General features: G+C 45.9%; 1 long non-coding RNA gene and 3 other non-coding genes across 5 annotated transcripts; all 4 read left to right on the forward strand.

The window, feature by feature from the left end:
- Positions 1 to 2240: 2240 nt before the first annotated feature.
- On the forward strand, positions 2241 to 4358 carry LOC105887104. 2 transcript variants are annotated; one of them, XR_002773695.1, is made up of 5 exons: positions 2241 to 2263; positions 2840 to 2883; positions 3287 to 3360; positions 3712 to 3784; positions 4003 to 4358. It is a non-coding gene; the product is annotated as an uncharacterized LOC105887104 (long non-coding RNA). The 2 variants fall into 2 exon arrangements; XR_001161352.2 differs by lacking the exon at positions 2241 to 2263 and adding an exon at positions 2275 to 2372.
- On the forward strand, positions 2689 to 2759 carry LOC111725712. Its single transcript, XR_002773721.1, has one exon. It is a non-coding gene; the product is annotated as a small nucleolar RNA SNORD49 (small nucleolar RNA).
- Positions 3135 to 3205, forward strand: LOC111725711. The gene has a single exon (XR_002773720.1). It is a non-coding gene; the product is annotated as a small nucleolar RNA SNORD49 (small nucleolar RNA).
- On the forward strand, positions 3861 to 3933 carry LOC111725718. The gene has a single exon (XR_002773727.1). It is a non-coding gene; the product is annotated as a small nucleolar RNA SNORD65 (small nucleolar RNA).
- Positions 4359 to 5249: the final 891 nt, after the last annotated feature.

Here is a 5249-nt window from a genome sequence, read left to right on the forward strand (position 1 = left end):
AGCCGGCTATTTTTCTTTTTGTTGTTGTTGTTGAAATTTGGCCAGGGCTGGTTCAAACCCACCACCCTCAGTAAATGGGGCTGGTGTCTTACTCACTGAGCCATAGGCGCCGCCCAGGAGGATTCCTCTTAAGACAAAGACAAACATGTCACCTCTATGCCCTGAAGACCTGAGAGGCTACTCACCCACTGAATGCATTAGCTGGTATCCCCAGCTCTCCATGGTTTGCCCAAGCATTTCTGGACACCTCTTCAGCATATCCCTCTCCTCCTCCTCTTCCCCTTAACCTGTCACCAAATTCTTCATGAAGTTTGAGTGACCTCTTGTTTGACCACCCCTTGATTTGTCCCTTCCTTGAAGCCTTCTTTCCCTAATTAAAATCTTACACTTATTTCTGAGGCCAACTTAAAGAGTTTGACTGCTTTTCCAGTTTTCTGCAGTCAAAATGAATTGCTCTACTTTGGTATGACATTTGTGTGCAAAACATATGGAAGGACTTGTTATAGCTAACAAGTTTCATTGCCTGCTGCTCAAGAGGAAGCCACTATACTGAGATAGCGGGGGTCACAGCAAAGAGTTTACTATCTCAGGTGTTATGTGAGGAGATTAGAGAAACTTCTCAAATCTGTCTCCCCAAGAATTTGGGAGAAAGGGATTTCAAAGAGTTTAGCATGCAAAGGGCTAGGCAATTGGGTCTGCTGATTGGCTGGGATTAGGTGGAATCATAGAAGTGTAAAAATTGTCTTCTTGTGCTGAGTTAGTTCCAGGTTGGGGCCTGTCTGTAAGACAAGGTGAGTCAGTTCTTGGTCTGGGTGGGTTAGCTGGTCCACCAGAATGCAGGGCTTCTGGAAAACATCTTAAAAACTAGTCTTAAATGACATACTCCCTGGGTGTAGGACACAACTACAGCTCTGACTCTAACCTTTTGTGTGTAAATTATATAACCTAATGGTTTGTACCTTCACACTAATCTGAAATTAAAAAAAATTAAAGTAAAAAAGCTAAAATTAGTTTCTTTGCATGGTGGCTAATGGTTGTAATCCTAGCAGTTTGGGAGTCTGAGGCCGGTGGATTGCTTGAGCTCAGGAGTTCCAGACCAGCCTGAGCAAGAGCAGGACCCCATCTCTACTAAAAATAGAAAAACTAGCCTGGCCTTGTGGTGGTTGCCTGTAGTCCCAGCTACTTGGGAGGCGAAGACAAGAGGATCACTAGAGCCCAAGAGTTTGAGTTTGCTGTGAGCTATTATGCATGCCATGGCACTCTACCTAGGACACGAAAAACATCCCCCCCTCCAAAAAAAACTAAGGGAGCAATGAAGCAAGCTAAGAATCTTTATGACCATCACCTATATGACTCCTGAGTAGTAGGCAATTATAAGAAAACTAGGGAACACGCCTGCTTACGTGTTTAACTATCACTATATGTTTGCAGAGCTCAGGCCCCTATTCCAGCTCCCACCTGGAGGCTCTTTATTGATATGAAGGGTAGTTTCATACTGAATGTTTCTTAAGGAGACCTGAACGAGTTCATATGCAGAAGGGAAAGCATCAGCAGAGACAGTTTTTTCCATCATAGGCGAGATAGAGCTATGGGTGGAGTCCTGTGGGAATTCGGAGGGTCAAGAAGGGGTAGAGTTTGACCCCAGAGGGGGAGAAGATGGAAGTGGACTCAGACAAGAGGTCTGATGGGTCCTTAACGGTCATCCTAAAGAAAGTGATGAGGGTTGTCAGCGCGCAGGGGTTTGGGAGCCTCTGTGGACATTCTGAAACCATCTTGGGGAGAGACTAGCAACGCTTATTAGATTTGGAACAGCTACTATTTACGAATGCTTGCTTGTGCCAGGGCTCTGCAGTTTCAAATGTGTTACTTCCTCTGATCTTCAGATAAACCTCCTGGAGCGCAAGTATCTCCTTTTACTCCGAGAGCAATCCGAGGCTGACAAAAGATAAGTAATTTGATCAAAACCAACCAACCAGGCGGTGGCAGAGGCGGGACCCGAAACCCTCTCTCCCGCCTGCGCTCTGGCCAGCACGCCAGCCCCTGCGCAGGCGCCTAGTAACACATCAAGGGCTTGACTACCCAGAATTCCCGGGGCCGTGGGAGAGACCATAGGCCCAGTAGGAGGGGGAGCCCTCGAGTCTGCATTGTTAAATGGGCTGGAGTTCCCGCCAGTCCCCCCTGCTATGAATAATGGGATGTCCCAGCTCTTTAAGTTGTTGGGGCGCCACACTCCTACCCCTTTCTTTGTAATTGAGCGGCCGAGGTGGGTTGTTTTTGCACCTGGGGCTAGTAGCAGGCGACAAGGGCGAAAAAAGAGCTAGAGTTTTCATCTCCGGAGGGGTGTTTCCGGGAGATTTAGCTGGAGTGCGGAGGTAGGCTGGCGGCCGCTGTAGCGGCGTCTCCCCGGCACCTGTGCTCACGTGGGCTTTGGGGCAGGCGCTGCAGCCCGGGGTTGGAGCGTCTCCCTGGGCCGCGCGGGGCAGGACCCAGCCGCAGTGGGCCGAGGCTCATGGTTCTAGTGTTTTCCCGGGAGGGCCACGAACCGCGAAGGCCGGGACCCGGTTTACCCGGCCCTTAGTGGAAGTGAGCAAACCTGAGAAGCGGCTGAGTAGGCTCTTCTGCTGTATACCCGGAGAGTACCGCACGGGGGTGCGACTGCAGTGGAACTAGAAGGGAGACTTGGTCGACTGTCCTGATGATACTAGTAATAGGAAGTGTCATTAGAGGCGGTAACAGACGACGTTTATGCCTGTCTGACTACAGTTGCTGAAACCTCCACAGTTTAATTGAACATTACTGCTGGAATCTGCCCTCAGTTTTTGGCCTTATTCCGTTTCAGATGCCATACTCACTGCAGAGTGTTGAAGACAGCGTAATTATAAGGTAGGAGCTCAGTCTGGGCAGGGTTTAATATGTAACTTATCTTAAATGCACTGAAAGCGATGTTTTTACAGTTGTTACACGTGTCCCCATTGCATGGTGTGAAGCAGCAGCGGAACTGCGTCTAAACCAAAGTTATACGTGAATATGGAAACAGCTTCCTTAAAAAACGTCGCCAGTGGCTGTTTTTAGTGGTTTCAGACAATGGTGGTCTCTGGTTGTAGAAGTACTGGGGAATGGTGAGGCGTTTTGACTGCTCTGATGAAATCGCTAATAGGAAGTGCCGTCAGAAGCGATAACTGACGATAACTATTACTGTCTGACTGCAGTCAACAAGTCCTCACCAGTTGCTACTTCCCAGGAATGAATTTGTCTGAACTGTGGCTTAATTGCTATATTCATCCAGGTTGCAAATAAGGGAAGGATTACCAGCATGTTCGGATGCTGAGTACTGGATCCAGGAGCATTGGCCTTCATGAGGTACGTTTTATTCTATGCTGAGATAGTGTTTATCCCATCCTTGAAACAAAAGTAGTCATAGATTTGTGAAATTTAAAATGATATGACTAAATAGAGGTTACGACTTTAATAGAAACTAATTAGTACTTGGATACTTAAGTAATTTACCAAAATGGATCTTTAAAAAAAGCCTCCAAAAAAAAATGCAATCGGTGTAACCTGGTTTCTTGTATCCTCAATGAATTTTCCGCCCCCCCCCAAATAAGTCTCTTGTTAGGATGGATTTAGATTTGTAAGTTTGGAATTGAGGCTCTCAGAAATGTCTCTGCTCAGCATCTGCAGTTTGTATTGTGTGTGGCTTCTCCTTTCCAGGTTTTGAGAACTGAGTGCTGCAGTGCATAGATTGAGAGCTGGCAGCCATAGCAGCTCAGCCCAAGAAGAAGAGGTAAGCCTTGATCTGATCCCCACAGTAGCATGAATAAACAGCTGATTTTGTTAATTGATTTTAAGAAAAGGATATCAAATGATGAAATCACCCCAAATAGCTGGAATTACCGGCAGATTGTGTAGTGGTGAGCCTATGGTTTTCTGACGATATCTTTTCTTGTGCAAATGGCTGTTGGTTAGAGCAGGAAGTGAAATTGAAATTCAGTTTCTTTGCAGGCTGCATCTCCAGAGGATGGATGTCAGTCTGTGAAGGACCAAGAGCTGCTATCAACTTGGATTCTGAAAACCTAACTGTTGAACATTTGGTGTAGAAGTATGCTTTGTGTATCAGGACATTCTCAACAAAGCTAAGAGATGTATTGAGCAACATTTTTCTGTAACTGGCACATTTGGTATCATTCATTAAATTTCTAGCAATGTCCCTTGCCAGCCTGTCCAACAGGAGCTTCTTATACTAATTGGTTGTTATGTTGGGAGCTAGTTATTTAAAATGGTAATTGTTAATTCCCCTCGAGTAATGTTTTCATTAAGTTCCCGTGAACTAATACTGTAATAAAGGATGGTCTTTGGTATTGGTTGTTACAAATGTATATTTGAAGAAAAAGTAAATTTGACTACTGCTGTCAGGTATTTGCAGTCCAGCTATAAGCACTCAAGCTTGTAAACTTCCCTAAGTTTTTTTGCTCTTAACAGTTTTAAACCTCAGAGGGCAAAAATTCCAAAGCATTTAAGGCATAGACACAAATGGTTCTAATTCCTGCTGCCTCTTGAGTTCTGTCTCTTTGCATAGCTCTGTTTGATCTCCTTCAGCATTTAAATTTCTTGTAGCCAAAATCCTTAACAGTATGCAAGGCCCCATCTTGCTGCCTGCCTGGTCTGAGGCCCATCAGGCAGTGCTTCCTTGCACTGTTTAATGACTGGTTCCCACAAGAGACCTGGGACTAGGGGTTACCTGTTTTTTCTAGGTGGGATTCTTTCACTTTAAGTGTTTTGAGTAAGGGGATTGGCAAAGCTGAAAAATCATTGCTCAATTAGGCTCTCCTGGGAGCTTCTAGGTGACTGATCCCTTTCCCTAGCCATCTTCAACTTGGGTTTTTAAGAGCCTTCTGTAGTAGGTTTTTAGAAGTATTCTCAAAGAATGGGTTGATGGCAAGTATGACAAGGAGGAAGGCAGGCTCATCCTTGGCCTTCACACCAAAGACGTTGGATCCCACATGAAGGCCTGGCTGAATGGGCCTTCACGTGCCACTTGGTGCCTGTGTATTGAAGGATATAGTAGTGATATCCCTGGGGGAGGGGTGGGGACAGCATTCAGAAGTGGAGGTTGAGACAAGTTCCAAGGAGCCCAAGGCTCCATAAGGAGGTAGACCACTTCCTTTCAGCCTGTTAGTATAGATGGAACTAGGCTTCTGCCCCCAGGTTCTTCAGCTAGGAGTTTTGGTAAAGATTGCATCCTCCTAGAG

Source organism: Otolemur garnettii, unplaced genomic scaffold, assembly GCF_000181295.1.
Source record: "Otolemur garnettii isolate 467f Iridium unplaced genomic scaffold, OtoGar3 scaffold00046, whole genome shotgun sequence".
In the NCBI taxonomy this organism is placed as follows: Eukaryota; Metazoa; Chordata; class Mammalia; order Primates; family Galagidae; genus Otolemur; species Otolemur garnettii.